The 21,834-nt window shown below is 36.6% G+C and overlaps 1 long non-coding RNA gene across 1 annotated transcript in view; it reads left to right on the forward strand.

Moving 5' to 3' along the window:
• The window catches only part of LOC113225013, a 198,952-nt gene extending 177,348 nt beyond the window's left edge, over nucleotides 1-21,604 (forward strand). Inside the window, exon 2 of the long non-coding RNA XR_003309629.1 lies at nucleotides 21,452-21,604. This is a non-coding gene — a long non-coding RNA (uncharacterized LOC113225013). The remainder of the gene's footprint in view (nucleotides 1-21,451) is intronic.
• The last annotated feature ends 230 nt before the right edge of the window (nucleotides 21,605-21,834 follow it).

Here is a 21,834-nt window from a genome sequence, read left to right on the forward strand (position 1 = left end):
TGTATGTTGCTTTTTCATTTTGTCATTTTTTGGTTTGTTTTGCATTTTCTGCTTGTTTTTTGGCTGTACAGAGGCTTTAAGTTTGACATAGTCCTACTTGTTAGTTTTTTCTTTCTATGTGATAGCCAAAAAATTCTTGTCAAGACCAATATCAGGAAGGTTTTTTCTCATGTTTCCTCTAGAAGTTTTATGGTTGCAGGTTTTACATTTAAATCTTTAATCTATTTTGAGTTGATATTTGTGTATTGTGTAATGTATGTATTGTTTCATTCTTCTGCATGTGGTATCCAGTTTTTGTAACACCATTTATTGAAGAAACTATTTTTTCTCCCATTGTGTTTTCTTGTTGGATTTGTCAAAAATTAGTTAGCCATATGTGCTTGGGTTTATTTCTGGGCTCTCTATGCTGTTTCACTGATCCTTGTGTCTATTTTTATGACAATTTCATACAATTTTGATTACTATAGCTTTGTAATATAATTTGAAATCAGGAAGTGTGGTGCCTCCAGCTTTGCTCTTAGTGCTTAAGATTGCTTTGGCTATTCAGGCTTTTTGTGGTTCCATATGAATTTTATAGTATTTTGAAAAATGTCTGAAAAAGTCATTGGAATTTTGATAGTGATAGCATTGCAATTGTATATCACTTTGGGATATTTTAACAATATTAATTATTACAATCCATAAGCATGGGATTTTTGTTGTTGTTTGTTTGTTTGAGATAGGGTCTTGCTCTTGTAGCCTAGGCTGAAATGCAGTGGAGTGATCTCGGCTCACTGCAACCTCGTCCTTCCAAGTTCGGGCAATTCTCCTGCCTCAGCCTCCTGATTAGCTGGGATTACAGGCATGCACCACTACGCCCAGCTAATTTTTGTATTATTAGTAGTAACAGGGTTTCACCATGTTGGCCAGGCTGGTCTCGAACTCCTGACCTCAGGTGATCTGCCTCCCAAGATGCTGGGATTACAGGCATGAGCCACCACACCCAGTCAAACATGGGATATTTTTTATTTACTTATGTCTTCTTCATTTCTTTAATGAATGTTTTATAGTTTTCAATGTACACATCTCTTATTTGTTTGGTTAAATTTATTCCTAAATATTTTATTATTTTTTGCTATTGTAAATTGGATTTCTAAAATTTTCTTTTTCAGATAAAACATTATTGGTGTAAATAAGTGCAATTGATTTTTTCATGTTGATATTTTATTCTGCTACTTTATATAATTTATTTATTTGCTATAAGTTAGTGTGTATATGTATGCATGGAGGAGTCTTTATAATTTTCTACACATAGAATCATACCCTCTGTAAACAGTGGTAATTTCCCTTTCTTATTTGAACATCTTTTATTTCATATTTTAGTGTGATTGCTCTTGCTAGTACTTCCAGTACTACATTGAATAGAAGTGGCAAGACTGAGCCTCCTTGCATTGTACCAGTTCTTAGAAAAAAAATTCACTCAGTAATTATCTATTAATTATAATGTTAGCTTTGGGTTTTTTTTTTTGTTTTTTTTTTTTTACATAAATGGCCTTATAATGTTGAGAAAATCACCTTCTGTAACTATTTTGTTGAGAGTTTTTTATCATGAAATAATGTTGAGCTTTCTTGAATGCTTGTTCTGAATCTATTGACGTGGGCATGTTGTTTTACCCTTCATTCCATTAATGTAATGTCACAATAACACAATGTTAGTAATGTAAGTCAGCATTATTATTCCCTTTATATGAAGTTTTAGAACAAGCACAACTTTCCAAGGTGAAGAAAATGAATCCATCAGAATAGTAGCTGGCCTTCAGTTGGGAGAATATATGGTGAATGGACGTGAGAACGTTCTAGGGAGGTAGAAATTTTTTTTTGTTGTTGTGAAAGGGAGTGGGGTGGGTTGTATTGATGTTTCCATTTATTAAAATTATTCAGTTAAGATTTCTATGTAGCTATATGGAAATTTTACTTAAAAAGAATTTTACGCTGCTGTCTATGGAGTAGACATTCTTTATTCCTTTACTTTCTTAATAAACTTGCTTTCACTTAAGAAAAAAGAAAAAGAATTTTAAAATCAGCCATAAAATATGTATAGAAGGTAGTTTGACATTCTGCACCAATAAAATGTAAAAAAAAAAAAGTTATTTGAATGAACAAATATCATAGAGAGGAAAAAGCAGTAAACCAACTGAGATACACAAATGAAATAAGCCTTTTCTAAAGAGAGGTCAATCTGCATTTCTATGAAAGGTAGTAACATTTTATATTCTATTATACAATAAAGATAATTCATGCTTTTGGCAGAGTCAAGTAAAACTTTTACAGGCTTTGAGAAATGAGAAACCGGCTATATAGATAGTGATAAAGAATGGATAAAGAATGAGATTTTTGTTTTGTTTTTATTTGTTTGTTTATTTTTTCTGACAATCATTTAAGGTGATAGCTAGGGATGGAGTGACTAAAAAAGGCCAGGAATGGTGTTTACAAGTGTTAGGAAATTTATTTGGGATCAAACTGGGATCAAGTCTCCCTGACCCTATGACTCTGGTGAATTGCTTCATTTATTTTAACCTCTCTTATTTCACATACAAATGGATGATATTTCTACCCTACAGCGTTGTTAGTGGAAAGAATATATGTGAAAGCAGCTAGGATAATGAACAGTAGCAGAGTAGAGCTCAAGGTTTTATGTACCAGATTCTATTGAAATATGAAGTTAAACTGAAAGTGAAAAAAGAATAAAATTAATCCCAGTTAAACTTAGAAAAGAAGTTATATATTTTGTGTTAGATAAGCCCCCAAAGAAAGAGGATTTAAGAAATTTATGGAGTGGAGTGGGGGGAATAACAAAAATGGTATTAGTTATGCATCAACTTTATTTGTTAACCATCTGTTATACACTAGGCACTGTTCTAAGCTGGGTAATTATAATGATGAAGAAAACAAAGTCCTCAATTCATGGGTCTTGTATTCTGTTAGGTAAAATATAGTACTGAAAGCCTCAGATAGTTCTGTATCAGTATTCAACATCTGGGTAATAAATTTAAAAGTTTATCTGACTTTTTTCAAAAGAGGAGGAAGTGATTGTAGTGATACGGTATTCTTGGTTTTCACATTGATGAAATGGAAGTCTCATTTCCTAAGATTTCTTCAATACCCAGAATAGTTTGTAACACAGTGAGTATTCACTGAATATCAGATAAATGAAAGACTCATGGAAAAATACCTCTTTAGAAGTCCATACAACTAAGAAGGGAGGGATTTTACATAGATAAGCATTTTTGCACTAGAGAGACACATTTTGAAAATACTCACCTCTTCCCATGTCAGTTCCTTTAAGCTGAAATAATTGAATCCAACTGATAATTATTAGACTTGTAATGGCTCTGGGATAAGCATGATCCTAGTAATCTACTGATTTTCCTTCTTTATTCACTTGTGATTCAAGCTAAAATATTAGGCTTCTGGCTGTTTTTACCATGTGTTTCTATTTCCTTCTTTCAGGCCTAAGCTTTTTCTGAATTCCGGCTTGTTCATCTGTCTTGAATGTCTTTGAGTTTCTCTTACCAAGGAGTACTCATCTCTGACTATTTCAGCCACCATGTGAAACCTGGTTTCATTGTGAATTGTATGCCCAGATTCTAAAGGTAACCTCATATGACTTCGAGGGTTTGCCATTATAGACTCCTGTAAAACCCTCTAAAAACATCACCTTTTGGCAACAATTTGACATTATGATTGACTTTACCGTTCTTTTGCTCTCCAGACACTGTAGTCTGAACTGCTATTTCCCCTACCAGCCTGCCCCCAGTATCTTATGCTAAGTCCCCTTAGCTGCAATTCTCAGCACACAAACTCAACCCTGTTTCATGCAGAACTATGGAGCCTCCACAGTCTGGAACACTGTGGATCACTGTCACAGGAAGCAGGCAAGCTTCTGCCTCGAAAAGTATGTGCAGTCTCCTTTCAAAGGTGGGGATCAAAGCAAGTCACATGGCCGGGGAGCAGAAGGCAGAGAACTGAATGGATTTAGTGATCACAACTAATGACTGCCAGGATGAAAAGCTGTTCATGATTTGCAGTTAAATAAAACATGTAGGGTACTGTAGGTGCTTGCTTTTTATTGTTGTTTTGTTTTTGTATGTGTTTGTTTTTTAATGGCAAGCAAAGACCTAACAACAACAATAAGTAATTTTGTCTGTGCACAGAAACGAGACTGCTAAGATGCCCCAATGTGAACAGCATTGGAACCAATCAGAGAATGGATGGAAATAACTTCTTTTTCCTATTTGCTTATTTTTTTCCTAAATTTTGTATAATAAATTATGAGATAAATTATTTTAATAAGAAAAGCATACATATATACACACAGGTTAACACACATATGTTTCTCCTTATAACAGCTCTAATGAAGAGAGAGTAATACATATATTATCTTAAAAAGGTTTCCAATCTTGAAACAATCTTTTAGAGTTGAAGGAAGATCCCAACATAGGATTAACATAAAATGATAGAAGCTATTTCTTATAATGAAATAATAAAAATGAATAAAACAATGCTTAAATAAGGATGTATTAGGGAAACTTAATGGCTTTTTATAGCTATGCTTGAGACAGGGTGGATTAATTTAACATTAACAGAAAACAGCAGTACAAAAAACTCCTTGCAATCTATATTGCTGCATTCTGTTCAATTAATGATAATTATTTTAAAGCATGAAAGAATAAAACATATTTGCAAAAAATATACTAAAACCAAACATTTTCTAGAGAGTTTATATTTACGAAGATTAACTTAAATATCTTTGTCATTAAGTATTGCACTTCAGAGTATTGAGGGAATTTGCAGATAAGGGTATAAAATTAATATTGGTCATCTATGAAGAGTTTTGGAAATGGGAAGAGGAGATGAGAAATTAAAGTGGTCTATCAATATTTTCACAAAAGAAAACAAAAATATCATGACTAAAGTGATTTGTGGGCAGGGTAAAACATTACAAAGCAATGGTGGGTCTCATAGCTTTTATTTTCTTTTTTTTTTTTCTAAATTTTGACAAAAACGTTTATGATTTCAAACTGGCAAATTCAATTCCATGTGCTGTAATGTTTCATACTCATTGTCATTGTGTATGTCTTTGTGTGACATTGGGATATCAGAATCTTAAGAAGGGTCATGGGCAGAATGGGCATATTTACATGTTTTCCCTTATCCAACACTATTAGATTGGTACAAAAGTAATTGTGGTTTTTGTCATTAAAAAATTTTTTTTTGCACAACCTAATATAATTATGAAAGAGAAGATGTTGGATTTTATAAGCTACAAATAAGTGACTTTGATGTTAGTCTCAATATTTATCAACATCATATTTTTCATTGTATTTGTGCTTCTTAATATAAATCATTTAGTTCAACAAAAAACAAGTAGTTCCAGATTTACCTTCTTTAATGCTATTTTTACCTATTGAGTAGATCACATGAGTAGTGTGTATGCACTTCAGCAAAATATTTTTCAGCTCTGGGCCCTACATAGCACCCTTTAAGATAAATATGAAGATGTGGATTGAATTATTTTGAAATTGATTATAACTGACTGATGAAAAGGATTCCAATTAAAGTGATTAATTTTAACCTGGTAGAGGGTATTTCCTTGTGTTTCCAAGTCTCTATCATGAATCCTAGCTTTTTGTGCATTTATATTAAAGTACAGAAAAAGGTCAGTAATGGCATTCTGATGAGATTAGTAGATGACAGCTAAAAATAGGTAGAAAAAATTGTATGATAATAGCCAATTCAAATATAATAGATGGATTCTGATTAGATATATTTAATAAAAATAAATGTTAGGTGGAATTCCCTGCCCTATCTCTACCTATTTTAGAACCTATACAGTTTTGAAAAGGGCTTAATAGAAAATAAAAGAGAAAATCTGATGTTTTGATTTTAGGAAAATGATCACTTAACTTATACTTTACTCTTTTTGGAACCGGTCAACTAGAATCAGAATATTATATCTCTTTTTAACTACTGCATTGCTGGGAAAGTGTTTATAAATACTGAAAAAGTGTGGGTGGCTCAGCACTAAACTTTACTGTAACTCAGTAGAGGAGGCAGAATAAGAGTCTAAGGAATACAGTGGAAATCTGAAATTATTTGAAGAATTGTGATGTGGACGAGATGTAGCTTCTATAGCTATATGTAAGACTAAGGAGTCAGACTCACAAAAGAAATATAATTTTAGTTCAATAATATTTAAAAATTAATAATTAACGTCTAAAATTGAATCACTTTTCTTAAAAGAGAATGATAATTTTCATTTGTTGTGGGTTTTTTTTTTTTTTTTTTGGTTTTCATTAAGTATGACTACAATTTATCAATGATGGTGAAGAAGAAATTAAACATCCAGTGTAGGCCGGGCGCGGTGGCTCAAGCCTGTAATCCCAGAACTTTGGGAGGCCGAGACGGGCGGATCACGAGGCCAGGAGATTGAGACCATCCTGGCTAACACGGTGAAACCCCGTCTCTACTAAAAAATACAAAAAAAAACTAGCCGGGCGAGGTGGCGGGCGCCTGTAGTCCCAGCTACTCGGGAGGTTGAGGCAGGAGAATGGCGTAAACCCGGGAGGCGGAGCTTGCAGTGAGCTGAGATCCGGCCACTGCACTGCAGCCTGGGCGACAGAGCGAGACTCCGTCTCAAAAAAAAAAATAAATAAATAAATAAAACATCCAGTGTAGTGAATGTGGTAGGGTAGAGAGAGAATTTGTCATATATAACTTATATCGGAGTCCCAGAACCACCCCCTCCTCCATCGCACACAGCAACAGCAGGACATGGGCAGTGGGCAAGCATTACTGGGTAAGCTCTGCCTCCTACAAGAGATAAGCAGCGACATTAGATTCTCATAGGAGCAGCAAACCCTATTGTGAACTGCGCATGCAAGAGACCTAGGCTGAACATTCCTTATGAAAATCTAATATCTGATGATCTGAGGTGAAGCAGTTTCATCCCCAAACCATCCCCCAACACCCAGTCCCTGAAAGAATTGTCTCTACAAAACAAGTGCCAAAAAGTTTGGGAACTGCTGACTTATATAATCTTTCCCAATCATGTAATCTTCTTAGAAGTTTTACAATTTTTTCTCCCAAAGAGCTCCATTGACAATTTGAGAAGAGATGTGGAGGCTTAGAATCATTGTTTCATAACTGGTGTAAGAGGAACCTGAAGGTTGAATAGTATGTTGCAAATGACAGAATATACTAGTATAAGAGCAAAAGTTGGATTTGATGCCTATGAATTTCCAATTGGTAACTTAAAGAATATGGCTGTGACTAGTACTCTAAAAATGAAACTGCTGAGCTGTTGAACCAATACATCTGGTTTGCCTTTGAAATTTAAACCCATTTTCTCCCTGTAAAGTCTGATATACTGGGAAGTAAATTAATGACTTAAGTTTGACTACAAGGAATTCTTCTAGGTTGGTAGTATATTGTGTATACTTTGTAATTTAGAACAGTAATTCTGATCATTTCCAATAAAATGAATCATTCTAAATGACCAGAGACTTGTATTCTAGGGATGCTATAGCTTCTGAATGTGAAATTCTAAAATACCAGAACACAAGCTAGGGCCACCTATTCTAGAGCAAACCTGGAGTAGTTCTGTTTGGGGGAAGTAAATTCCTACCTTCAGCCAATCACTAACAGGTTGAAAACTCATGAAAACTCATGTGACTTATATAAAGATGTTGGACTAGCATAATCAATAAGAGTCTGCCAACTCTAATATTTTGTTGTTTTTCATGAAATTGTTGGCTGTCATGATCTGAAATGAAGGTTACAAATTGGCCACCAGTGGAATAGATCTGCTTCACAGATGTGCTTTCTTTGCCTCTTACCTCCATATTACTTTTAAGCAAATTGAATCAGACAATATTAACAATTAGGACTATCTTGCCACCTTTGCTGTTTAATCATCTAATCTAGTGGAAGAAGTGACAAGCCCATCATATTCACAGGTCACACCATATTCAATCGGAGGCGATTATACATGGCTTCTACACCAAGGGAAGAAAATCTATAAGCTATCTTAGAATTCTGCCTATTATAGAAAGAAACATTTAATTTTGAAGATTTAGAAATCATGTTAGCGATTAACCAGTTCCTTCTCTGAGCATCAGTTTCATCATCTGTAAAATGAAGATACAGCACTGTTTTATTTCTCTCTAATTTGGTCTTGAGCTCTCTGGAGAGTGGCTATAACATATAGCCCAGCCCTGACAAGGTTTCAGGGGATTTAGCTGCAGACATTTACAAAGTGCCTTTCATGGACATGTTTTTATCCAATGGACAGCCTAATGCCTAAGTATCCAACTCAATGCCTGTGTCCAACCTGGACTAGGTATCCTTTTCGCAGGAAATTTGTTCATACTGGTAAATGTCCATGTGGCTCTTGTCTGACCTATTTCCAGTTTACTTATGCTAAATTAGCACTCTTTAAGAGAGTGCCATTGTCTATGTAGACCAAAATGACAAAGGCATCTCTCAAACATCCTTTCATCTTGTATTATCTTTACTGGTTGAAACTCTATTTCTACACTAGAAAACTCATTTTCCAGAATCACCTACATAAATTCCTTAATTCAGCACAATTATCAATTAATTTACTAAAAAGATAGTTTGTATGATCTTTTGCTTTAAGTGCAATTAGATTCAAATGTGAATTGTACGCAATGCTGAAAAGAAAATAGCCCAGATAACAATGGTTATTCATCGAGTTACCATGAAATATGGAGTGGATCCTGCAATTACTAGTGTAACTCCATCTATCTACATGGTAATTCACAACAATGCGAAGTTCTATTGGCCATTTGTAGGTTGATATGGTTATGTAGTACCAACAGATGTTAAATTAGTTTATAAGAACACCTAGGAACAACTGTAGCAGCAGATTGCTTGTAAGTAATAGGCAAGATTACAAAATTCAGATAACATGGAATGCAATAGGTTTACACTGAGACAAAGAAAAAGCACATATAAATATTAGAGACAAGGAGTGAAATGGACCAAATTAAGATAAAACTAAAATAAATGGGTTCAATATAAGTAAATAACATTAATAATAAAGATAGTACAATAGTAATTTTCCTACTAGGGAAGTTCCATGCATCTTTCTTGCATTTTTGAGATGTTTGCTTTGAAATTCATGATGGTATTTCTTACCTATAAATGTATATATCACATATAGAAAATTAGTATTTCATGAAAAATAATGAATACATTTTACCTGGAAATTAGAAGATTGTAGAAGTTTCATATTTCCTTTCACTGTATTAATAAGCCAATAAAGGTAATCAATGAAATTGAGATATTTCAATCATATTCTGACAGAAACGCTGGTGCCACCTTAACCACAACCATGTAAGCCACACTTCAATATAATGAGGCTGGATTTGATTTCACTTTATTTCTCTTCAAAGGCTGTGTTGTTTAATAAGAACTAAAAAAAAAAAAAAGCCAAAAAAAAAAAAAAAAAAAAACAACCCAGTAGCAACAAAAACAAAAAATAAGGAGGTATTCATTTCTATCCCCAGAAGTTGTTTTAGCTCACATTAGTTTAAATAACATTGAAATTTCTCAACCTAAATTGCAGATAATTTGAGATAAACTTTGATGTGATGTAGGATATTTTTGAAATAAATAGTATTGTGGTATTTCTCTGTAAAAACATATTAGAATCTTTAATGGAAAAGATGTATACATGCTGAAAACAGTTAATTAGTAAGCAGTTTTTGATTCCTTATTTTGTAAAGGAGAGAAGAAAGATTGGTGAGAAATTCGAAAAAAATGTGTACAGAGTGTATTTTAAACAGCATTTTAATTCTGTTCAGTAAAATCATTTATTACTCCTGCTACAAAAGAGCCAGCCCTGTTGATTCTCAATGCTTTTTAATGCATTGTGACTAGCATTACAATGACTGATGCAACACAATGAGTGGAGGAAAAAGTTCTGTCTCCCTCTTCCTCTCTCTTGCCGATCAATATGCTGGAAGAAAATGTCACAGACTGCATTGAAGGTAATAGGTTTAGATCACCACTACACTTTTCTATTCAATGAGCTGAGGCTGTTTGGGCCATTTCTGTTGGAAAATTCACCTGTTTGAAAAGATTCATTTTATTCAATGCAGTAGAACAAAACAGCAGAGCAGTGAGCCTGCTACACCTCCAGCTTACATCGTCCCTTTTTTCTGTTGCACCCGCACTCCAGTCTTGCCTGTGTAACCAGATGTAATTGAAATATATGAAAACTTCAGAAGGAGGGCCATTGAAAAAAGTAGTAGACAAAGCAGGCATGTCATTTTCTTTGTTACCTTCCCTCTGCTTTTCAGCACTCTTTCCTCCCATTATGTGCTGTCTGCACTGCCTTCTTATGCTGTCCTACTGAGAGATAGGGCTAGCTGGATTTCCTAGGCCGACTAAGAATTCCAAAGCCTGAGGAAGGGTGACTGCACCCACCTTTAAACACAGGGCTTGTAACTCAGCTCACACCCAACCAATCAGGTAGTAAACAGAACTCACTAAAATACCAATTAGGCTAAAAGCAGGAGGTAAAGAAATAATCAAATCATCTATGGCCTGAGAGCACAGAGAGAGGGGCAATGATTGGGATATAAACCCAGGCATCTGAGCCGGCAGTGGCAACCCTTTTGGGTCCCCTCTCGTCATATGGAAGCTGTTTTCACTCTACTAAATGTTGCAACTGCACACTCTTCTAGTCCGTGTTTATTCCGGCTGGAGCTGAGATTTCACTCACTGTCCACCACTGCTGACCGCGACCATTGCAGACCCGCCACTGACTTCCACCCCTCAGGATCCGGCAGGGTGTCCGCTGAGCTTCTAATCCAGCGAGGCGCTGCCCATTGCTGCTCCCTATTGGGCTAGAGGCTTGCCATTGTTCCTGGGTGGCTAAGTGCCGGAGTTCTTCCTAATGGAGCTGAATACTAGTCGCTGGGTTCCACAGTTCTCTTCCGGGACCCACGACTTCTGTTAGAGCTATAACACTCACTGCATGGCCCAAGATTCCATTCCTTGGAATCCGTGAGGCCAAGAACCCCAGGTCAAAGATCAAAAGGCTTACCACCATCTTGGGAGCAGCCTGTCCCATCTTGGGAGTTCTAAGAACAAAGACCTGCCGGTAACACTACCAGGCTTCTCTGAAAACCTCTGTCATAGTGCTTTGTGAGGTCTGCTCTTTGCAAGAAGCCCTGGCCTGTGGTCACCCCATTCCTTTTTTTTATTGATGTCTGGGACAAGTCCTATGATCCATGACTCTGCTAGGAGATTAAAATAATACCAGACCTAGATTCAGATGTTAATGCAAATGCTGGGGTAATGGTTATCCCTTCCAGATACTCCTGCATATTACAAAACTATTATCTTATCCTTTTTTATGATTTTTGTTTTTAAAAATTTTATTTATTTATTTATTTGTTTGTTTGTTTTTGAGACAGTCTTGCTCTGTTGCCCAGGCTGGAGTGCAGTGGCATGATCTTTGCTCACTGCAACCTCTGCCTCCCGGGTGGAAGTGATTCTTGTGCCTTAGCCTCCCCAGTAGTTGGGATTACAGGTGCACACCCCTACGCCCAGCTAATTTTTGTATTAAATATTTTTGGTAGAGACAGGGTTTCACCATGTTGGTCAGGCTTGTCTTGAACTCCTGGCCTCATGTGGTCTGTCTGCCTCAACCTCCCAAAGTTCTGATATTATAGGCCACTGTACCCTGCCCATGTTATCCTTAATAAGCACCTTCTCCAAGAAGCTTCAGAAGATACACTTTTGGGAGAAGGAAACAGTCTATCCCATATTTGTATAGACCTGATTTGAAGATGTTTGGCAGCAAAATTATGGCCTTTTCTCTCACCTAATAATCACTAGTGTAGAAAGGGTATTTTGTGTGAATGAACAGGAGTCTTCAGTGAGTTCATAAACTCCATCAGTCTCCCTACTTTCAGCTTTTTTTGGTCTAGTATTTTTTTAAAACTGTGTAAAGTGATAAGCAATTGCAGCTCCAAACTCTCTTTCCAAATAGATTATTATCCCTAAGCCTCACTTAAAATAATACTGGAACCAAAAGTGGGTATGAAATTAGGCTTTGCCTATAAAAGTTTTATATTCATACTTTTTAAGATTTGTCCAAGATGTTTCCATTCCAGAGACTAAAGATGTACCCATCATTTGTCCGATTTTGTTATTTGTTTTTAGAGGCAATCTTGCATAGTAGTTAACATCTGAGGTCAGACAAGGTATAGGTTTAGGGTCTCAGCTTGTTGACTTATTAGAAGTATAACCATGGAAAATAAACTGTTAAGTCTTAGTTGCTTCATTTACCAAATCTCTAGAAAGTGTTAGGTATTTAGGGATAAAACACCAAAGTTGGTGTGGAGTTGGGGGAAAAAAGTATTTATATAGGCCTGATGCGGTGGCTCACACTCTGTAATCCCAGCACTTTGGGAGGCCAAGGTGGGAGGATCACCTGACGTTGGGAGTTCGAGACCAGCCTGGCCAACATGGCGAAACCTTGTCTCTACTAAAAGTACAAAAATTAGCTAGGAGTGGTGGCAGGCACCTGTAATCCCAGCTACTTGGGAGGCTGAGGCAGGAGAATTGCTTCTATCCGGGAGGCAGAGGTTGCATTGAGCCAAGATGGTGCCACTGTACTCCAGCCTGGGCGACAAGAGCAAGACTTTATCTTAAAAATAAATAAATAAATAAATTTTAAAAATGTCTGTATTTAAAGTACTTAGCAAATATTTTGTAAATAATTATTTTTAATTATTTTACTACTATTATGAAGGAAACGATTAGTTAATATGATCCAGTCCATAATATGCTTATAGGAATCAGTTTTTTAGAGTTCCTTCATCTGATGAACAATGGATTATCAGATGGAGTTTGGAGTTTAGAGTGTTCATGTTAAAAAGCATAAGCAGAATGGCAAAGAGGAATATGGGAAAATGGAGGCAGACTTGACATTGTCCCACTTTCTCCCAAGATAGACACCCATAGGGTATTTATTTGTGGGACACATTCCAGCCATTGCAAAATGCATTGAACTTTGTTATTAAAAAGCACTGTGGCATTATCATCCTATGAATGATGTTTATGTTGGGTAAGAATCATTAAAAGTTCAGATTCCAAAACTCTGGACATCCTTAGGCCCTCAAATTATTTAGTCAAGCAAAGAGAATTCTCATGCTAATGAGGGCAAAAAATTGGATTCCCCAGTTTACGGAGTATAGCAAACTGAACAAAATTGTCAGCAGAACATTTAAATTACTTTTTTGATAAGCTTGGCTATTTACAAATCATCAGACAATTACATCTTCCAAAAACTATTTAGCATCAATTCACTCTGCCTTTTCAACAGTGCACTTGACTAATTCCAAATAAATTGAAAAAAATTACCTTGCAGATTGCAAGAAACTGACCAAAAACAATTGCTAGGGTTTTAAATTGTATATTGTTAAGCAAAAGAGTTTTCCTTTGCTTCATCACCCGTGTTCCAGACATTAACCCATTCGGACAGAGAGAAAGACAAGCAATGAACCTAACACCTAAGACGAAGCTCCATCTTAAGAATCCCTATGAAGCAATTTTCATGAACTTTGAAATGTTACATTTAATGACATGGGGGGAGATCATTCTTTAACATGCCCTGGTCCTGCAATTTATTATTATTAGCCATAGTCTTCTTACTAAAAGGGAAATTAGAACTCATAGATTGAGTCCAATATTTAAGGGACCCAAATCTATGCCCTAAGAATCAATTACAGCATTCTCCAGCAAGGCAGTGAAACCATAAAAGTTTATTCCTCTCCCTACACACTCTCAGAGATGCTCAGGACTCCATTCCTTACCACACCTATTGAGCTGTCTTACAAAACCTGCTCTGCAGAAGATATCTGCAAGGGAGAATTTTCCTCCTGAAATAGCAGCGCTTGGACAACAACTCCTCAGTTCATCTAGAAAGTACAGAGGGCAGAGAGCAGTGCTGACTCTAGTGAATGGAGCTTGATAAACGCTATTTCAACATCCACAGATCTTAGGTGTATATGCGAGCATGAGGGATGAAATATTTTCTATTCAGATACGGGGTACTTCTTTTATTAAAAATTATGTCTTAGTCAACCCCACAATGAATTGGTTTTTATTCAGAGAAGGTTTATTATTATTATTAATATTATTATTATTATTATTATTATGTTAACTTCAACATTCCTTAAGAAGAAAATTAAGACTGTTCACTTAAAAATAAATAAAATGTAATTTAAACTCAAGTGTCGGTAGTAAATAAGTTCATGCTTAATCTTTTTGTCTGGACCCTCTCCTGGCATTCTCTAGTTACCTTGGAAATGATGGCCATGTCTATCTGAAGACTGAAGTGATTGCACCAAGAAGTCATAATAGGCAGATTTCCTTCAGTCGGTGCACTGCCTTCCATGTAACCTTGTCTTTGAACAGTTATGCCTTTTTTGAGCTGGACTAAACTGGTGTGGTGTGGTAAATGATATGGTAAACCATTAAGATGATGAATTCTTCTGGATCAAAGAGGTGGAAATGTCAAAAGCCTGTTACCAAAATACCAGGGGTTCTGTCTAGGTTCTGCTGTTTAACGCACAGAAAGCCAATCTCTGAGACAATTAGTATTTCCAGGGAAGAAGGCTTTCATTGGATGCTGCAGTAGAAGAGAACGAGAGATAGTCTCAAATCTGTCTCCCTGACCGACTGAAATTGGGGTGTTTATATAGCGAGGAAGGCAGGAAAACAGGAATTAAGGAGAAATATGGAAGCAGTCATGATAGATGAGGAGTCTAGTGTCTGGTTGGTTGCAGTGATCTCAAGAGTTTCAGTTCCTTGCCTGTGGGTTGGTTTGCTGGGAAAAAAACTCAGGAAACAAATGTAAGTTTCAAGTTTTAAGACCAGGGAGCATCCATTTCTATGTTTGTTCAAAAAACTTTAAATATTAGTTATATGGGACAATGGGTGGGTTTCATCTTGATGGATATAATGTATATTAAAGATGTTTTAAAATCCAATCAAAGGAGAAAAATTCACGAGGTACTGAGAGTGGAGATAAAGCTGCAAGTAAAAGGCAGATATAAAGGTCATTGTCTTCTGTGGGTTTTATTCTCCTCCCAAAAAAGAGAGGCTTCTGAGGGGTAGACAGTTTTTAGCTGAACAATACATAACACTTTCACCCTGTAAATCAAGGTTTCGTGAGGACTTTAGGAAAGGTGAATAGATTGCTATTGCTCCAGTTCATTTCTTCTATCAGGGGGATGGCATTATAGGACAGTGATTAAGTAAAGACGTATTAACAGTCCAGTGGCCAAATATCCTCCACTGAGGACAGTTTTGGGCAAAAGTAATTAATTTGATTTACAACAGCTACTGGTCCTAGAATACACTTGGGACTTTTGTCTCTCTGTAGTTGTTAAAAATTTTCTTAAAAGATAAAGAAAACACAGACATACGTGTTAACCCTTTGTTATTTATAGTACAGTTGTCATTCTTATCTTGGTAGTTATTTTATCCACTATATGGTTCTAGGTTTAATTTCCTTCAAAAGTCATAATAGTCTTTAGCTGAAGTGCTTACAACTGATCATTAATTTAGCTTCAGGGCATGAATACTAAAGAAAAAAGATACCAATTAAATTTCAATTGGCTATTTTTTAAAGCAGCAAACAGCAGAATCCCCATTTCAATTTAATTAACTTGGGAGAGGAAGTTAAAGGAACAAAAAAGGTGGACTTCAATATTTTATACTTATACATACTGTTTTGAAGACATTTTTCTAGAAATTTTTTCTATATAAACAGGAATTAAACATAAAAACCTATAAGGAAACAGAGAGTGCTGACTACACAGGACAATTACCATTGCCATTATTATAAATTTGTATTATATTTTGCCACAAACCCAAGCAATAGTCTCTGTGATTGTGAGGAATACTCTATTTTTTTCTTGTTTAGCTTCAAGCCACCTGGAAGTGACAGAGGTCTGTGCATCCCATACAACTTGAAAATTTTTCAAATTATTCCAGGGAGAAATGAAAAATGACATTTTTCAGTGCATGAAAGACAGGTTATTCCTCATAGAGGAAAGACTATTCCTCTCTTGATGGAATGGTGAAGTACAAGAAAGGGGAAGAAAAGTAATGCAGAAAAATACTTTTCTTTAAGCCATACAACTCATTTTCTCCTTTTCTTTTCGCATTTATTTTCCTGCCAGGCTAGAGCCAGCTTTATGTTTAGGTAAAAAATTCAGACCAACCAAATAATATAATATGAAGGTTGCAGATCTCTTCTTTTACCTAAAACAGTACTGTAAATTTAACCATTACTACCATATTTTCAGAACTCTCTAAATGCAAAAATCTAGAAGTGTAAAATAGTAATAACTTAAGGTGAATATATCTTATTGGATTCCTAAGGGTATAGCAAAGATCTGAGGGAATAGTTTTGTTGTTCATAGGTTTAATGGGATATTTACCTGTAAGGTGCATTACTTTTTTGAGAGTACTGGAAAGAGGCACAAAGTGAAGGTACTTGAATTTAGAGGTGAAGAAATCAGCAATAGTACAGTTGAAAGATTTTATCTCTCTCTCTCTTTACTTATCTGTCAATCGATAATTTTATACCTATTTCTATGAAGAAAGAAGAAAAGGAAATTTTGGAATGCTGTCTGTATGCATTAAGCACATATGGAATTGTGGATAAATTGATTTATTTAGAGATTAATAATAATCAAAATGTGAACCCACTGTCAATAATTTTACATACCTTCTTTCACATTTGGCAGAATTACAATTTGAAGACAGAACTCAAAGACTTTAAGTGTTATTATGAGAAGTTCTGTTTTCATTGTCATAGCCTAAGATGCTCTTGCTTCCTTGAAGACCATCCAGATAGGTAGTACTAGAAGATGGGCTCCTGTCCCATTTTCGTCGTGAGGCTGTGACTGGGGTAATTGCCTAAGCTCCTAAAGCCTTACTGACCCTATTCATATTATTCTCCAAGTATGTATTGAGCCTTGGTTTGTGCTAGGTTCTACTCTAGGTACTGGGAATACATCCGGGGACAAAACATACCACCTGCTAGTCAGGGAAGAGTGTTAACAAATAAATTAACACACAAACATATTCCAACATGGGAAATTTATGGAGAAAAGAAAAGTTAGGTGAGAGAATTCGCTGTTAGGGTGGGGTCTGCAGTTTCATTTAGGGAAATTACCAAAGGCCTTCCTGATAAGATTAAAGTAGAGAACTGAAGGACTCGAAGCACTGGAATGTGGGTGAGTCCTGGAAGCTCCAAAGCCCCCCATGGGAACACTGAGGAGAAAAATGTATCCAGAGTGCGGTGAGTAAAGGGAAGAGTGGTAGGAGATGAGGACTGAGAGGTGGGGGCTCAGGCGGGACATGGAAGAGAAAGGTCGAATCCTACCCAATGGGTTTTGCAGCTGTGTAAGAACTCTGCTATTACTGAGCAAAAGAAGAGAAACTCTTGGGCAGAGAGTGAACGTGATCTTTATCTAATACAACATGAATGATAACAATACCTACATCCTTGGATTATTATAAAGATAAAATGAGATAATGCTTGAAAAGTCAGCACATAAAAATTGCCAATCGGCTTCATCAGTGCCAGCTACATCTAAAAACACAAACTGTAAAATCTGTTGCATAGGCTTCTCCACTTTCTTAGTGTTCTTTTCAGGTTGGGCTTTACCTCCCAACTAATCTATAAACTCCCTGAACACAAGGTCTGTCTTACATCTTTCTTTGTGTTAAAGAACCTAAATTTGCCCCAGTAGCTGATTTAAGATTTATGTGAATTGCTTGAATAGCATAAATAAAAGCAACAAACTATAGTAGGCATCAGCTTCTAATGCAAGCAAGCCTTATCACTGGTGAGAAGGAGTGTGAAAACAAGGCTGGGAACAATCTCTTTGTAAAGAATTAGAGCAGTCCATTCCCTGCCAATTACTCATTCAGACCCTTATTCCTGAAAGTCTTTTCTTACTAGTTTCTCTCATAGTATCCTGGGAAACAATTGGATATAATTCTAAACAATATGACTTAAGATTGTTTAATAAGACTGTGAGTGTAAAGAAATAAACCTAAAGTAAATATTTATATTTTTACAAACTTAGTAAAAATATTTTCTTTTTTTTCTTTTTTTGGCCTCCATTTCAAAACTGTAGTCTTTAATTTGAATTTTCTCTTTCTGAATCAGGCCAAAATATTTGTTGAGTACTTATAGCAGGTTCAGAAGGGCTGAGAGCATGCAGCTGGCCTCTCTCTTTCCACATGTCAACATGAAAGAACAATGAATTTGGTTCTAGGCTCAGCTTTGCTACTTTGGGCAGCAGAACCTAAGCTGCACTTTAGTGCCTGGTTTGTTTAACTATAAAAGCAGGTATCAAGCATATGCTGTGTAATGAATCACAGGGATGTGGAGGTAACCAAGCATGGAAAAATATATATAAAGCCACTTCTTAAATTGTCTCAATTAGTCTGCCACCATCCCCCCTGAATATATGATCATATATAATTAGGGGGGAAAAAAGTGAAGTCAGTAAATTCTGACTTCTGTCAGCTGAAGAATGGTGAGGTTCAGACATTTGGAAAGGAGAGCTTTATTTCTCATAAACGCTTACAGCCTGCAAGGTGGCCATTCTGACAGGCTGGGAAGCATAGCCTCCAGTCAGAAATCCGAAACAGAAACTAAAGTGAGAGGTAAAGGGTGTTAACAGGAATTTATGCTAAGTGGGGTGGCTGATTATACATATTCAATAAACTATAGGAGGAGTCATGAATATTTATAAAAGGAGAAATGTGCTTCATACCCTCCGGGCTCCCATGTACAAAAAATGACTGTGTAACCTAGAACCCAGGGTGGAGTTTTCAGCCCTCTGGTGTCAAAAGGTGAAGCACAGGACATGAAAACCCTCACTGCACATCTTCCATAGACTGGCCAGAACCATCCTGTGGCAGATGGTCTCTTACCAGGAAGCAATGTTGGTCAGTTAGTATCAAAACTGCAAAAAGGGAAGGGCAGCCTCAGGAGGCTGGGTAATACCAGCAGTGGAGCTGGTGTTTCCAAAGGGTTGGTTTCTGTTTAGCCCTTAGGGAAAAAAGCCTAAAGGCAATTAGGGAGGGAGGAGGTATAATAGGGTGCATCTGGCCTGGGGCGGTGGCTCACTCCTGTAATCCCAGCAGTTTGGGAGTCCAAGGTTGGAGGATCACTTCAGCCCAGGAGTTCAATATCAGCCTGGGCAAAATGGTGAGACTTTGTCTGTACTAACAATAAAAAATTGGCTGGGTATGATGGCGCATGCCTACAGTTCCAGCTACTCAGGAAGCTGAGATGGGAGGATAGCTTGAGCCCAGGAAATGGAGGCTATAGTGATCCATGAATGCACCGCTCCATTCTAGGGGACAGAGCAAGATCCTGAATAAAAAAAAAAAAAAAAAAAAAAAAGGTGGAGAGAAGGGAGGCATGTCTGACCTCTTATCCCTTCATAGCCAGAAACTTGGTTTTCAAGTTTCTCTGGGGTCTCCCTGGCCAAGAGAGGGTCTGTTCAGTGGGTTTGGGGGCTTAGAATTTTATTTTTCTTTCTTAATAGTACATTTTAAAAATGATTAATATGAATTGTAATGGCGAGGGAAAGTTAAGTGAAACAGGCAAGTTTTAAGATGAACTAAACAGTCACAATTTTTTGCTTTGCTCTGCAGTATAGTATCAGGCTTTTGGTGAAGTCACAGGTCTTCCTCCTCAGCTTCATTTAACTTGCTCACTTTGTCTTCTTTTTGGGTTTTTAAATCTTTTAAAAATTCCACATGCATATTACATCCCATGTGTTTTATTAATTTAGCTAAGATGATCCTATTTGCTCTTTTACTTATTTCTCATATTTTTTCTCTTGGATATTATTGAATATTACTAATTTTTCCCCTCCTGAATCTGAGGAGGAAATTCAAGGTTGCACCATCTATCACATTTCCCCTTAGAAATTCCTCCAGGAGTCCTGGTTTATGCGAGCACCATCTACCTCTGGCAGCCATTTTGCACTTCATGCTTCCCTTATTAATGTGCTAGAAATTTAGCTGATTGCCTCTGTGGCCCCTTAATTAAAGACAATTAAAAGTTGCTGGGTTACCATGGGGATGACTGATTACCCAGCGGAGTTCACATTTGAGAAGATGAACCCTCAATAGTCCTCTTGCATGAGAAACAAGGACTTAGCCCTCAGGCCCCTTTATTTCATTCCCACAATACTAAGATGTTACCTAAGCTTTTATTAAGGCTGAAACTCCAGGTCTCTTTTCATACTGCAAAACAATTTATTAAGTGTCTCTTTATTCCCCTCTCCCAGGCCTCTTCTTAAATTTGTTATGACAGAATGCTAGATAGAAAGGTACTTAAAAAGCTAGTTAAACAAGCTAAGCAAACCAGCTCGGCTAACTAGAATCATCACAGTTTGTTTCATATCCCAGATCTGGAGAGGGAAACTTCCCCGGTCCTCTTGCTTCCAGCCCAGTTTTTATTAACTAGTATGCAGATTAATGTAAACTGTCCCTGACTCATTGCCTCAGTCCTGAGTTGGCAAAGGCAGGGGCAAACTACTGGTTTGCTATTTCTGCCTCAGTCTTGTTAATTTTGTTAGGATGACTCCCTGAGTTTTGATAATTGGCCACTGTAAGGGGAAGATGAAGAAAGCAGAGGTAAAAAGTTAAGGCTTCCATTTAGTCTGGTCCTTTAAAATGCTGATAACTGACTCGATTCCTTCTCCTAGTTCTTACATTACATGTTATTTTTATTTATTTTGCTTTACTGAGCACCATAGTCTGATGCCTGATCCTATTTTCTTCAAGTTTGCCATAGAGAAGAATCTTCCTTGAAATGTCACTGTTATCTCATGAATCAGTAATATGTTTACACGGTGCCACAATTCCTGCTGGGGATCAATTGCTCAGCTCTCCCAATGCTATCTGACAGGCTAGGTCTTCTACTGACTCCAGCTGGACCTGTTCACTGAGTGGCTGCCCCACTCCTCTATCTGGTTCTTATCTACTCCTAGCACATGAAACCTCCTGAAGGGGAATCATCCTATACCTTTTAAAGTCCCAAAAGATTTTGCCTTAATTAAGTTACTGAGAAGACGTTAAACTGCTTTTGCCTTAAAAGACAGTTTTAAGGCAAAACTGTGAACTCATCTCCTGTCTGTGTAAGGAACTCACACTTCCTCATTTATATGGCCAAGCATCCAGGAATTTGGTCCTTGCTGTTTTCAATGGATTCTATCCTCATGAGTTCTAGGTAGTTTCTCATGATGATTGTGGATGTCTAGATCATTAATCTAGACCAAGGCGCCTCCTCTGTTCTAATATTTGTCCTCAGCTTCTGCAGCAGCACTGATCCCCTGTTGAAGACAGATAAATACATGTTTCTGGTGTAGAAGATTATCAGTATGATCCATACACTTAAGGAAAGATCTCATATTATTGAAACAAATATTTTATTTGATAAATTGAACTACAGAATAAAGTACTTTTAACAAACTGTACTTTCTGCTGTGGTTCTTTCTTTCTCTTGTTTCATTTCTTCTTTCCTTCCTCCCTAGCTGTCTCCCTCATTCTCTTCCTTTTTTCCTTCCTTCCTTTCACTTCCTTTTTTTTCTTGATTAGAATTCTAGAATTTCTACTTAAGTGCAGAGATTCCTACCATCTGAAATGCCTGGTTTCAAAGGGAGAGAATAGTAACCCACATATTTTTTTTCAATCCAAGGGAAA

Source organism: Piliocolobus tephrosceles, chromosome 18, assembly GCF_002776525.5.
Source record: "Piliocolobus tephrosceles isolate RC106 chromosome 18, ASM277652v3, whole genome shotgun sequence".
Classification (NCBI taxonomy): domain Eukaryota; kingdom Metazoa; phylum Chordata; class Mammalia; order Primates; family Cercopithecidae; genus Piliocolobus; species Piliocolobus tephrosceles.